We start from the raw sequence: 12,760 nt of genomic DNA on the forward strand, positions 1-12,760 counted from the left end.
ATAAAATTACATTTGTAAAATATTTGACAATAAACAAAATGCATTCATTTAAGAAAAAATGCAAAAAAAAAAAAAAGGAAGGAAAATATCTCCAGGTTTAGACCAAAGGTGGGGATATAGAGAATCCAGGTTTTTACGAATTAACCTAATGATTCTAAAAGTGATTAATTTATAAATAGATAAAAATTCAACAAAGTAAGTAACCCCTCCCCAAAAGAAGAAAACCATATAAGAACAATTTGTGGACTGGTTAAAGACAACTTTCCTCCCAAGACTGCCCGCCTGTGACGATGCATGTCACTTTCCCTTTTTCTTCTCTCCTCCTTTTCCTAATAAAACTGTCTTTTGAAAATGTAACCTTCGCCTGTCTGTGTCTTCATCTGTCTGTGCAGACTTCTTCATCTCCTGGGTAAATTTTCTGTGTGCCACTAAAAGGGGAACTCCGCAGAAACTTTTGAGGTAACCCATGGACCCTGCTCACCAAACCCCAGATCTCATGAAAATGACATCATTCTCTTTAAAATCTTAAAAATTATACACATAGAATCATCAAATACCAGGCACAGAGTCTCACAAAGCAAATACAGATCTCCAGAGCTCTTTCCAACTGTGCAGTCTATCAAGATTTCTCTGATTAAGAGTTTTCAAAGGTTAAAAAATCTCATGCTAGGGCCTCCCTGGTGGCGCAGCGGTTGAGTGCTGGGTTGCGAAGCTGCCCGCAGCCTCTGCAGCGCCGGCTCGATCCCCAGCTGCTCCCCGGCCACGGGAGGAGGGTCCCGCATGGCGAGCAGACCTCTCCTGCCGCCCGCTGCTCCCCTCAGCAGTGTACTTCGGTCCTTCTGCCTGCTCTGCTCCCCGCTCTGGCTCTGGTGAATTCTCTCACCCTCCCGCGCTTCTGACTGTACTCAGTACTTGTATAAATAAATAAAAATAAATCTTTAAAAAAAAAAAAATCTCATGCTAGCAGAATGTTTAGATACTAAAGCAGAGTGTTACTCTTGGTTAATATTTTTAATATTTCTCATGTAGAATATATTATTTTTCCCACCAAAATAGCACTATATTTGAATAAAGTGCTGTTGAGTTTAAAAGTACTTGTGAAATACTTTAGAACAAAACTATTACTGTAGAAATACTTGTAATAAAATTAATTTTAAACTTTAATGAAGAATCGGGGGTACTAATTCCTTGATTCTCTCTCTCAGGGATAAGAAAAGCGATCCACAATTCCAGCAGCTCACTTTTTGTATTTTAGGCCATGGGAAAGGCCTGCATCAGAGTGGAATTTAACTTACTTCTCAGTAAGATTCTAGTAATATCCTTAGGGGAATATAGGATAAAGTTCACTTAAGAACAGCATTTTCCTCACAAATTTCAGAAGGTTCTACAAAGACTAATAGCTACTCATTTCTGTTTCTGGAGAATTTAATGAACCACCTCTTGATAGAATTTCCCAAATGGCTTATCCCAGAGGATTTTTCCTCCTTGGAGTACACTATCTCTGCCTTCATAGCATTTCAAGCTTCTGCAGTTCTTGGAAATAAGCCTCCACTAAGAAATGGAGCGGGATTTCTAGGCTGCAAAGCAGAGAAATATAGAAAGTGAATGTGCAGCTAAGGCAAACAAATCTCCAATATATACGAACATGTGGCTGTGGTTCTCTGTCCCTCTCTGGCCTCCTGGCCCTGGCTTTTTCATTCCCTTGTGGATATGCAAGTCCTGGGGCTCAGGGTTGGGCAGGTGTCTCAAGGGGCCCCTGCAGTGGAGACCCTAGGGGGGCTTCCCTGGTGGTTCCAGCTGAAGTGAGAGGGCCACCAGCTGCCTGCCTTGTCCTCCTCCCAGGGGCACCCAGCATTGTTCCTGGAGACCAGGTCAGAGCTGCTACATTTGATTCTTTTCTTGAATTTCTTGGAATCACTTTTCCATACCAGCCAGTATGGCAAGGTTTTCCTGCAGCAGTTTGCTGTCTGGAACCAGCTCTAAGTCTCCTTCATAAGCTGTTGGGGACACATAGTTTTCCTGTGGGGACAGAGAAGAATTGCATGCTATCCATCCAAATGAGCTTATTTTACCTCCCTTTCCCCAACTATGATGTGAAGGTAATAAAAGATACCTACTCATATCCTAAAGTTAAAGGGGTTTTTATACATTTAAATCATTTGTAACAGGACTGACACCTAGTAAGCTTTTAATTCCTGTTAGTTATATTATTTGGTGTAGCTTCCTAAAATAATGCCTTAAAGAGATGTCTTCTTACTCTACCCTTTAAACATTTTTTTTTTCTGAGCTAAAGAGCACAGTTAAAAATGGTTACAAAAATCAGTTAAACCTTAAAATCATTCTGCTGAGTGAAAAAAGCTGGTTTCCACAGGCTACATATGCTAGGATTCCATATATATGCAATGCATAAAAGGGGCACATTTACAGCAGCAAGCAGACAGTGGTCATCTAGGCTGTGAGTGAGAAGATAACAAAAACTGGACCATGGAGATTTTCTAAAATTGGATTCTGGTGATGATTGCACAACTTGGTAAATATACTAAACTCACTGAATTAAATTACACACTTACAAAGCTTTTTAAAGGAATATTTGCATTTTTGCTTAGGTCTTCTTATAACAGGACTTCTACCAAGATGGATAAAATCTGCTATTTGTAGGCAGTTAAAATTCAGCAATAAACTGTTAAGCATAGCACATAGACCATGTTCAAACATTCCTTGGGGAGAGATTGATTTTAATATATTAAAACTTGTTGCTCAAGAATATAGTGTATCTCTCCAATTACTAGTTCTTTTTTATATCTATTTCTTTCTTTAATAATTCTTCATTCATTCCCAAGGTATTTAACTGGGGAGGGACACCCCATTAGCTTACCTTGATCGTTTTATTTGTAAATATGACAATTGTCATATCTGTAACAGTCACAGAAATATGGAAGCACACACTTACCAATGTACTTAGGCATTATCCAAGTTTCCTCCAGGTTTAAGAATGTGTTCGTGTTAACATTAACAGGTGAAAATTGGATAGTGATTGTCATAGAGTGAAAGCTAGATAGTGAGTATCAGTATGAGTGGGAGGTCACAATTCCATCTTGAGAGGCTAGCAAGGTGTTGTCAAGCTATCTGAATTTAAAGCATTTGGATGAGATCTGAGTGCAATTTGATTCCTCAAGGCATTTGAGTTCGAAAGGTGAGGAGACCTGCAGACTTTCTGAATATCTGTTCGTGTCATATTACTGAAATTAATATTTTACTAAATATGTTAACTCTTTTGGACTTGAAGTAAAATGTGCATTAAATATGTTAACTCTTTTGGACTTAAAGTATTCTGCCTTAGGCACTTATTTTAAGAATTTCATCCACTGTTTACATAAAATTAGTAATGTTAAAAGTTTCAGGGAATATATAAGGAGCTAAAATTGGACTCTGAGAATTCACAAACATGCTAATAAACATGTGGATCAAATATGTCTATGTGAAGCAAATATATCTATGATGCACAGATAGAGAACATGGATGAAAGAATATTTGGAAATAAAAGGTAAAACACCAGGTTCAAATGTAATTAATGTAGAGTCGTACTATATGAAATTCATCGTACATATTTCAGTCGTACATATTTCAGCTGACTATAGTGTTGAAATTTATAACTGATAGTAAAAAATGTTGAGTATATGTAATACATTATTAGTATTATAAGTATTAAGATGAATAGCATACAGATAACTATTAAGGTAATAGTGTATTAGCAGGTATTATAAATGACACTCGTCATAATCATAGTGCTTGGTCAATAGGTCGTAGTCTGTACTTTACACACCACTTGTCATATAGAAGGTAGGGAATGACTGCAGTTATTATAAGAAAGGCCAGACCACAAGTTCAGTTAACTAACTTGTACTCCCTTAATCCTTTGTTAATCATACTGGAATATTGCACAAATAATGCTTGTCAGACCTTGGTGGTAACTTTACTGAAACAGAGGTATTCAATATCAGGTTGTATCACCTTGCATAAATCGAAATAGTTGTTCATCAGCTGATGTACAAAATTTCATCCTGCTTGTGAATAAGTGATTTGAGGTTTTTAAGCCTGAACTGGGCATAGAAAAGATTTAAGTGTGTAAATGACAATGTTTGAAATGTAAATATAAACTTTGAATATAACATTGGCAATCACCTAGATTGAATTGAGTGCAGACAGGCCTGATGGCAGCATAAAACTGGGAAAACCAAATGAGAAAAATTGCTTAGTTATTGTAATAGGAGCTAGTGAGAAGGAGGAGACACAGTGATTTCTAATGGAATTGAGTTTGAAGTTAGTGATACCACAGATTCTCCTAGGTACACAGGAGATTAAATTTGAGTACAAATTATAAAACCTACTGAGATATATTGAATTTGAGGATTTTGTGTGGCAGTCATACCGCAAACTATTATTTGTTTATCTTAATTTTGTTTGTCATTTGCTAAAATTTACTCAATCTATAGAGAAGCCAAAAAAAAAAAAGAAAGGAAAGAAAAAACGGGAGTGGTGGGGAGGCATGGAAACACCTACTAAGTGAGCACTTGTAGTAAATACAAACTGTTTGGACCTGTTGTTCCTCTCCAATCTAAAGCCTATCTCCTAGTTTGCTTCTGCAGATAATATTCGACACAATGAATTTTTTTTATTTTTGGTAATCACACTGTTTTCTAGATAGACTAACACTAACAACACATCATTATCACAGCAAACCTTTGAGGTTAAGGAGGGTTTCAATCTTTAGGGGAAATTTAGTCTTCATTTCGAGAACTTGGAAGATGTTGAGCTGTTTTTAAAACTAACAGGAACAAATTAGTCTCTTTGGCTATACCGGGAAATTTAACTCTTATAGGACAGACTGAGACAGGGCAAGCTAGGGTTATTAGGCAGTTTTAGGGACAGTGCAGGAGGGGACCTCTGAAGAATTTAGGGAGGCTTCAGAGATAAGGACAACCAAGGGAAAGTAACCCATTCCACTAGGAAAAACAAACATCTCAGGACCAAGGACAACTTTGTTAATGCTAGTCCTGGTTTCCTTCAGGTGGTAAAGGGAGGTAGAGATTGGAGAAATGGAGAGTGGTTTAATTTATGGACACATTAGAAGGGCAGCTGTTTAACTTCAATGCAGGGATGCCCATCCAGAGGACTGGGCCATAAATTTAAAGATGCAACAAATGGGGAAAAAGAAAGCTGTTAGATAAGGAATGTGAAGATCCCCTACTCAGTAGCAAATTAAGTGAGACAGCCGAGAACTAACCAATCACAGAGAGACTGGTGGAGCTTTAGAATAATCAGGGAAAGAAGGTATATATTCCCTGAGACATGACTTCACTCTGGCTTCCTTGCCCCTCCCAGGCCTGGTTCCCTGGCCTGGGAGTCCCACTTTATTTCTGTTCTTTTTCTCCTCAATAAACTTTTTCTAAACAAACCTGCCCTGCCTCTTCTCGCTTGCTTGCCTGAGCGTCTGCAAAGTTCCTGCTGGGGCTTCGTGAGACACCAACCCGTGGGGGGTCTAGTGGCTGGGGCTCAGCACTGCCCTGCAGCCTGGAATCCGTTCCTGGCTGGGAGACTAGGCCTGACAATTCTGGTATCAAGACGTTATCCTAAAAGCAGACCACAGAGGAAAGCAGGGAGCAGGTGTAAAATTTAATAGCCAGTCTTCAATGAAGCAAGAGTTCTTAGCCTAAGACCCACAAAAAGGGAAGAGTTCTTGTTGTCTTTGTGGCTAAGAAGCACTTTGGATGTATATTAACTTACTTAGTTTTCATAACAATCATATAAGATGTTCTCCTGCCATTTTACAGATGTGGAAACAGAAGACATGGGGATGATCTAATGTGCTCAAGTTCACATGCCATTGTAAGTGGCTGAACCAGAACTTTAATTCCAGAAATACTGGCTCCAGTGTCTATGATCTTATCCACTGCTCAATGCTACTTCTTAAATACGCGAAGAAAATAGAAACTTGCAAGTCAAGTTGATATAAAGTCTTTGGATTAATTCTGATGTGGAAGTCTGGAAACGAAATTGCATCAGCAGAAATTAACTGCCCTAATTACACAGGATAATTTAAACTTATTGAAATTTCATATTTACTAATCATTAATTCTCTAGATAAAATGATGTGCCTTGTTCCTTTGAAAATTTAGTGTTGTGGTTAACCTTTCAGCTATGAGACTTTGGTTAAATCACGTAAGTGTCATTTGAACCAATTTTCTTTCCTATTAAAACAGATAAGAAATGGTATTACCTTACAGCTTGTACGGATTAAATAAGATAAGACAAACAAAGGGCTTCCTGTATAAGCATTACTCGTTATTATGCCTTTATAAAAAATAAGAAAATTAATTTCAATGTCTGATTGAAAAATTGGCAACAGATGGGTTTGTTCTCCAGCAGCTCCCAATTAACTTCTCCTTCCGAAGTCTCTACTACTTCATACTATAAAGTGTTAGGAAAAAATGAGTTTACTCAAAAACACTCTGCAGGGAAGGGAGAGAATTAAAACAGGGAAGGGAAGAACACAAGGGACTAGGGTGACAGTGCACGTGTGAATTGGTGTGGGAATTTTACCGGGACTACACCTGAGGAGAAAGCATGCATTTACAAAGAGGAAGAATGATACAAAATATATATTAAAATATACGTGTATAATAATGAGTTTAGTATGTTCTTTCCCAACAAATCTTTGAGTGTACTTTCTTACTATCTGGAACACAGGAAAAACTACGAGCTAATAACTTAAAATGTTACCTGTCTGCAAAAGATAAATTTAAATGTTCCTGACGGGAGACTACAAAGAGCAGCAGACAGAAAACCTATGCGGAACTTGGCGTGACGGTATCAGAATTGCCAGTGAAAATGCCTGCGTTCCGGGCTCGCATTAGTGACGAGAGTGACGAGTGCGTTCTGCGGTCTCCAGGTCGCTGGCGGGGGCAGCTCTCCCTTCCAGGAGGGGCTGTCTGCCAGACAGCCGGTCACACCTAGCGGCCCGTCACCTCAACACCGCCCAGCCCTGCCTCGACTACCTGGGCCACTCCACGCACACAGAAATACCGCGAGAACGCCGCGTGGTCCCGCCCTCGCCCCGCCTCCATTCTGGCGTATCTCCGCGGTGGGCGGCTCCGCTTTTTCTCGCGATATTTCCGGGGAAACGGGAACTCGGGAGGCCCGGGTTTCTGTGAAACATGGCGGTTGGCTGGGACCATAACACAAGGTAAAACACCGAAACCCCGTCGGGCGCTGACCCCGGTTGTCCCGGGGCTGTCCAGGGCGCGGTTGTGGTCGAAAGGGTTGAGAGTCCTCCCCGGCTGCGGCCCCGGGCCTCGTTGCCCGGCTCGGGAGCTGCTCCCCTCCCCGGGGGCGTCCCCGTTAGGACCCTCGGCTGCGCGGCGCCCGAAGCCCCCTCGCCCGGCCCGTTGGGCGCGATTCGCGGGAGAGCGGGCGCTGCCCGGACAGTGCCTGCCCCTGCCCCGGCCGCTCCGGGCTCGGCGCCCCCGGCCGCGGCGGGGTCCCGCCTGGGGAAGACCAGCCCAGCCCCCGGGGGTCCGGTCCTCCCCCCGCCCCTCTGGCCCCTACTGAAAGAGATGCCACCTTTTTTTGGCTGCACGCTGTTCTAGCTTTTTAGGAAAGACCGAGGTCTTGGCCTCTCCTCGAAGGAGAGTTTCGCACGCCTCTTGGGAACATGAGAAAGGGGCAGGGCAGGACGCGATGCTGTAGGGCGGACAGGTGCGAGTGTCACTCCTTTTCTTAAACCCTCGAAGGTTCCGAAACCCTGAGAGGGTGCAGGTCAGCTCGTGGTAGAGAGTGAGCTGGGCTGTCCTTAGTCTGTAGCGTCCATAGGTTGTGGTTTGGGAACACACGTTGAAGCAACTTTGAGCTTTTGGATTTAGTGCCCTCGAGACTTAAACACAAAGTTATATAATATCTGTCAAAATGTTGCAAGACCGGCTTTCCAAGGCGATTGAAGATGCGGTGAAAAACTGTATTTTTTCATGCGTTTGAAATTGTACTTAAGTATTTAAGGTTGTTGCCTAGCCCGATACTTTGAACTCCAGTTTACAACCATCGTAAAGAAATGAGTCAGGCCCGTTCACTTAATTTGTTGATGGATCTCTCTAAATCGATACAGTTGTTCTGTCTTAGAAGAAAAGCATGGAAAAACTTCATTGTGGCCGGGGTCGGGGGAGGATTTGTTTCTTTCGGATAATAATCTTTATTTAGGATACAAGAGGTTTGTAATGACTTCAGGTACAAATCATAAAGTATATCAAACTTGAAAGATCTCTGTAAGGAAATCAGTCCTAGTCTCTGACAACAGCAGAGAATTGTGAAGAACCAGACATTTATTTTCTTAGAGGTGGTTGGTGATTTAAATGGAAAAGTAGTGAAACTTATTTTTAATAAAAGTTACTTCCAGGCAGCCCCTACCTGCTACAAATTCTGTTTAACAGCTTTTTGATATGTATTCTGATTCTGTCTCATTGTCATAATGAGTAAAATCAACCTCTTTATGCCTTAGTTTGTTTCCTTATCTACAAAATGGGAATAATAATCATACCTAAATTATAAAGTGGTTGGTGATTATTAAATCAATTAAAGCATGCAAAACATTTAGCAACAGTTAACATTCATGAAGAGATCGCCCTTGTAGTTTTTTAAGTTTTGTTTTCTAACTTTTGTGGTTACTTACAAACTGTTGCCTTGGCATGTCAGTCCAACTACAGACTGAAAAAGATACTTCAGTTTTTTTCTGATGCCCAAATTGACCTCCATTCTTGTCTTTAAACTATCTTCCAGTTGCTCACTTTCTTAAACTGTTACCCTATGAACTACTAAAGTACAAATCCCTCCCTTTCTACCATGTAGTCTTACTACAGTCTAGGTTAGTTCTACTCCCTAGTCAACCCATTCCTGCTGTCTGATACATTCATTCTCTTGTAAATATATTTCTCATGTCTCTCACCTTTTCCTCACACATGCTCACAAGTCTTCTTCCATTTTCTTCATTTATTGTTTCCTGTAGTCAAGCCATTCTTTGTCCTTGTTTCACATTGCCAAGAAGCACTTCCAGACTCTGTCTTGTCACTCTGGAGTCTCATCCATTTATACACAAAGCACATATATTGTGTATAACTGTGTTGTCGTCAGAAAAACTTAGGTTGCTATGTAGGCCCTTACTTACTATTTACAAATTTGTAAAGAACCCCAATTTCTAGGAATTCTCTACTATAATTTTATTTTAAAAGGAGGGAAGGGGGAATAATGGTTACTTCACAGTTTTTTAATAGAGATAAAAATGAGTCACTTAAAAAATGTCTACTTCTAATTCTCAGAAGAAATGCAAAGATTTGTTTGTTGCATGTTTGAGATTTATATGAAAGTAGTGGAGGAAATGGGAGTGTATCTGAGGTTAGTTAATGTTGTAAGTAGGCTGAGACTACAGATGAATGGGATAAAAGACTGGAGTGGTGGCTGCAGAACAGTATGGAAAAACCTTGTAGCAGTGGGAAGCAGAAATAAATATATTCTTTTCAAAGAGGGGCTTAGTAACCTCTCAATAAAAGTGACCAAAATGGAAGAACTGTAAGCAACATGGTAAGGAATAGGTCAGGTGTGCATGAAATATATTTACAGTAGAACGAATGTCTTCAAAAGCAAGGAAAATGGGTTGACCAGATGACAAGGGTGGCAGACCTGAGCTACAGTGCAGGAAGGCTCTGGAGGAGTGGAAGGGCAGGGTTTTGTACTTTAGTACTTCAGAGAGTGACAGTTTAAGAAAATGAGCAATTTGAAGATAGAGTTTACGGATACATTAGGCACACAGAAGGAAGATCAATTCTGGGGTCACTACCTAGATAGTAACCCAAGTTTTCTGATCTCAGAACATTGATCATATTTCACTTCCAAGTAAATCTTTTTACATTGTTCATTTGAATTATGTAGGGCAAGCAGTTTTTCAAATGAAATGTTTAATAAGTCTTGATTATGATTGTTTATAAAGTGAAATCGTCAGACTAGTTTCAACAGAAACTATCTTTTCTGTTGTATTCTTATCCAGTGTGATCAGGTAACTGAAATTTACAAATTATCTTTTGACTTTTCATTTCTGAGGTTCAGAGATGGCATGGATGATACTAGTCTCCTTTGTCATTCTAATCATTGATTTGTATTAGTTTCATAGGACTGCTGTAACAAACTGCTGTACACTGGATATCTTAAAACAATGGATATTAATTCACTCAGCATTCTGGAGGTTAGCAGTCAAATCAGGTGTTGGCAACCCCTTCCTGGTACCTCTGGGCAGTCCTTGGAGCATCTTGGTTTGTAGATGAGCTGATGTCACACATCCCTGTCTCTGCTTTCAGATGGCATTCTCCCCTGTGTGTCTTCTCATGAACTTTCAAAAACACTGGTCACTGAATTTTGGGGAGCTTGATCACGTTTTAACTAATTTTATTTTCAGAGACCCAGGTATTTCCAGATAAGGTGAGCTCACAGATATCAGGGGTTAGGATTTCAATGTATCGTTTTGGGGAACATAGTTCAACCCTAAACATGGCTCTATGCAGTAACCAATTAAGCAGTTCTCTTGTTGCCGGTGTATATTAAAAATAGAAGTTAATTCCTAAAACATGGGTAGCAGCAGTTAAATTGTCTCCATTTTTGTTGGAGAAGTAATTAAACTTAATTAAGTAGACTGTAAAATAAAGGCATGTGTTCTTAATTTGGGGGAATTGATAATCGCAATATAGTGAAAGGAATACATTGATGACATTCTAAGATTGAGTGTTAATAATGCCTGTCCCAGCATGAAATGTAATTTATTATATTTTATGTGGTTTTCCAAAGCAGTGTACAAGTCTTGACTGTTACCATGGCTCTCTGGAATTTTTTTGGCTGTTTTGCTTTTTAATGTGTAGAATAGTTTAGGAGAGAAATGGAAGAAAACAGATATGATACTGGAGATTGTCAACGTATGAAAAGCTGCACCAGCCATTGGGCAAAGGAATCTAGTGTACTGGCTCCTAAATTTTTGAATCTCCTCAATTAGTACAAGAAAAAAGAGAACAAACAAAATGGGAAAGGGCTGGGATTTGAGGACAGAAAAGTGAATCATAAATTTTACTCAAGAAGGATATTCCAAGACAAAAATAAAGAAAAAGGTCTCTGTCATCTACTTTTATTATTTCAGAAAATTACGGGCATTTTGACACCCATAAAGAAAGGCAGTAATGTGAGAAAAAGGGCAGATTTTTGTAATTTCAGTAACATTAACATTGCATTATAATATCATATAACTTAGCTGTGCATGATTAAAGAGCTGAACATGCGTGTACCACATTAAATTCACTTCTGAAAGTCCAATTCTGTTCTTCACCATATGACCCCTTTTACCTAGCGTAGCCACTCCCCTGCTTTTCCTTTTGGTAACTACTGATTGGTCTTATAGTCTAAAAGTTTATTTTTGTTTGATTTAGTTCGCTGGCTCTTTGGTAGCTCTGTATACCATATGAGTAGAAGGCACAGTGTTTACCTTTCTCTGTCTAACATTTCACTAAGCATAATGTCCTCTAGGTCCATGCTTGTTAGAAATAACAGGATTTTATCTTTTTATACACTACTATTCCATTGTGTATATATACATCTTTATTTAGTCATCTGTTAGTGGTCACTTAGGTTGGCTATTACATATTATGCAGCAGTAAACGGGGGAATATATATCTTTTTGAATTAGAGTTTTCATATTTCTGGTAACTACCCAGAAGTAGGGTAACTGGGTCATATGGATTTTATGCTAGTGATTTCTATTTTTTTTTAAGATTTATTTATTTATACATACAAGAGCTGGGGTACAGGCCAGAGATGCAGGGGGTAAGAAAATTCATCAGAGACAGAGTGGGGAACCGAACAGGCAAATTGACCAAAGTACACTGCTGAGGGGAGCAGCGGGCGAGGCAGGAGAGGTCTGCTGCGCCATGTGGGTTGCTCCTTGGCTGACCAGGGATCGAACTCGTGCTGCAGAGGCTGTGGACTGCTTCATAGTGCAGTGCTTAACCCCTTGCACCACCGGGGAGGCCCCTGTTTGTAATGTCTTGAGCAATTGCCATACTGCTTTCCAAAATAGGCGCAGTTTACATCCCCAGCAACAGTGTACACTTTTTCCTCTTCTTTTACATCCTCTCCCGTACTTGTTTCTTGTCTTTTGCATAAAAGCCATTCTCACACATGTGAGGGAAAGCTTGTCATTTTGAGTTGTAGTTCACTAATAGAGATGATGGGCAACTTTCACGTGATTGTTCATCTATGCCTTTTTGGGAGAAGTGTGTTTTCAGAGCCTCTGCCCAGTTTTTAATAAGGTCTTTTATTTTCAGTTGTTGAATTTTATGAAATTTTAAAATATATTTTGGATAGTAACCCCTTGTCAGATGTATGGTGTGCATAGGTCTTGTATTCAGTAGGATGTCTTTTCATTTTAGTGATAGTTTATGCATAAGCTTCTGAGTTCGATGTAATTCCATTTGTTAATTTTACTTTTGCTTCCTGTGTCTTTGGAATTAGTTCTCAAACACATCTCTAAGGCTCGTGTCAAGGAATGTATTACCTGTGTTTGTAGTTCTATGTGTTTTAAATCCATGTCTTTAATCCATTTGAATATGTTTTATGTATGTGTTAGAGCATGGTCTCATTTCATTCTTGCAAGTGGCTGTCCAGGTTTCCCAACACCACTTAC

At 39.8% G+C, this 12,760-nt stretch overlaps 1 protein-coding gene and 1 long non-coding RNA gene across 3 annotated transcripts in view; one reads left to right on the plus strand and one right to left on the minus strand.

Moving 5' to 3' along the window:
• Positions 1-1,323: 1,323 nt before the first annotated feature.
• On the minus strand, positions 1,324-7,077 carry LOC129145973 (uncharacterized). Its single transcript, XR_008552239.1, has 3 exons — positions 6,781-7,077; positions 1,929-2,019; positions 1,324-1,577 (listed from the first exon to the last, which is right to left on the minus strand). It is a non-coding gene; the product is annotated as an uncharacterized LOC129145973 (long non-coding RNA).
• Positions 7,078-7,154: 77 nt separating this feature from the next.
• Positions 7,155-12,760, plus strand: part of ERGIC2 (ERGIC and golgi 2) — a 40,571-nt gene continuing 34,965 nt past the window's right edge. For both annotated transcript variants that reach the window (XM_037514173.2, XM_037514174.2), the window contains exon 1: positions 7,155-7,243. The gene's annotated coding sequence lies outside the window, so the exon portion shown is untranslated. The remainder of the gene's footprint in view (positions 7,244-12,760) is intronic.

This window comes from Talpa occidentalis, unplaced genomic scaffold (assembly GCF_014898055.3).
Source record: "Talpa occidentalis isolate TD23 unplaced genomic scaffold, MPIMG_talOcc4v2.1 talOcc4.16, whole genome shotgun sequence".
In the NCBI taxonomy this organism is placed as follows: Eukaryota; Metazoa; Chordata; class Mammalia; order Eulipotyphla; family Talpidae; genus Talpa; species Talpa occidentalis.